Source organism: Salvelinus sp. IW2-2015, linkage group LG37 (genome assembly GCF_002910315.2).
Source record: "Salvelinus sp. IW2-2015 linkage group LG37, ASM291031v2, whole genome shotgun sequence".
NCBI classification, from domain to species: domain Eukaryota; kingdom Metazoa; phylum Chordata; class Actinopteri; order Salmoniformes; family Salmonidae; genus Salvelinus; species Salvelinus sp. IW2-2015.
In genome coordinates, this window is record NC_036876.1 from 418,602 (window position 1) to 420,389 (window position 1,788).

General features: G+C 44.6%; 1 pseudogene; it reads left to right on the forward strand.

Moving 5' to 3' along the window:
• The window catches only part of LOC111960119 (zonadhesin-like), a 40,017-nt pseudogene that overhangs the window by 22,299 nt on the left and 15,930 nt on the right, over positions 1 to 1,788 (forward strand).

Below are 1,788 nucleotides of genomic sequence, written 5' to 3' on the forward strand. Positions count from 1 at the left end.
CACACACACACACACACACACACACATACAGTGCATTCGAAAGTATCAGACCCCTTCGACTTTTTCACATTTTGTTGGTTACAGCCTTATTCTAAAATTGATTAAAATCGTTTTCCCCCCTCATCAATCTACACAAAGTACCCCATAGTATAAAGAAAAAACAGGTGTTTAGACATTTTTATTAGGGTCGTTGTCCTGTTGGAAGGTGAACCTTCGCCCCGGTCTGAGGTCCTGAGTGCTCTGGAGCAGGTTTTCATCAAGGATCTCTCTGTACTTTGCTCCGTTCATCTTTCCTTCGATCCTGACTAGTCTCCCAGTACCTGTCGCTGGAAAAAATCCCCACATCATGATGCTGCCACCACCATGCCACCGTAGGGATGGTGCAAGGTTTCCTCCACATGTGACGCTTGGAATTCAGGCCAAAAAGACTTCAATCTTGGTTTCATCAGACCAGAGAATCTTGTTTCTCATGGCCTGAGAGTCCTTTAGGTGCCTTTTGGCAAACTCCAAGCATGCTGTCATGTGTCTTTTACTGAGGAGTGGCTTCTGTCTGGCCACTCTACCATAAAGGCCTGATTGGTGGAGTGCTGCAGAAAAAGTCCCTCTGGAAAGTTCTCCTATCTCCACAGAGGAACTCTGTAGCTCTGTCAGAGTGACCATCAGGCTCTTACTCACCTCACTGACCAAGGTCCTTCCCCCCCGATTGCTCAGTTTGGCCGGGCGGCCAGCTCAAGGAAGAGTCTTGGTGGTTCCAAACTTCTTCCATTTAAAGATGAGGAGGCCACTGTGTTCTTGGGGACCTTCAATGCTGCAGACATTTTTTGGTACCCTTCCCCAGATCTGTGCCTCGACCCAATTCTGTCATGGAGCTCTGCAGACAATTCCTTCGACCTCATGGCTTGGTTTTTGCTCTGACATGCACTATCAACTGTGGGACCTTAAATAGACAGGTGTGTTCCTTTCCAAATCATGTCCAATCACGTTAATTTACCACAAGTGGAATCCAATCAAGTTGAGGAAACATCTCAAGGATAATCAATGGAAACAGGATGCACCTGAGCTCAATTTCAGGTCTCATAGCAAAGGGTCTGAATACTTATTTAAATAAGGTATTTCTGTTAGTTTTTTAAATAAATGGACAACAATTCTAAAAAACTATTTTTGCTTTGTCATTATGGGGTTTTGTGTTTAGATCAATTAGGAAAATTGTTTATTTAATAAATTTTAGAATAAGGCTGTAACGTAACAAAATGTGGAAAAAGTCAAGGTGTCTGAATACTCCAAATGCACTGTATGAACACATTGTCTAGACTGTGATTTGAAAGAAAATCCTATGGACAAACATATTTTCTTTAACCAAAACGGTTACATAAAATATACTACACACAACTTGTAATGTATATTTCAGTCTCCCCCTTCACTAAAACCATTTATCACCAATCATTCTCCGTGGTTGTCCCAGGTATCTTCAAGCCGTGCCACGCGGTGGTTCCCCCCAACATCTACCAGGAGAACTGTGTGTATGACCAGTGTGCTACAGGAGGGGAGACGGTGGCTCTGTGCCAGGCTATAGAGAGCTACGCTGACCTGTGTGCCTTGGCTGGAGTACCCATCGCATGGAGGAACAACACCTTCTGTCGTAAGTCTCACACACACACACACACACACACACACACACACACACACACACACCTGTCGTAAGTCACACACACACACCTGTCGTACGTCACACACACACACACCTACCCTAAGCCACACACACACACACACACACACACACACACACAC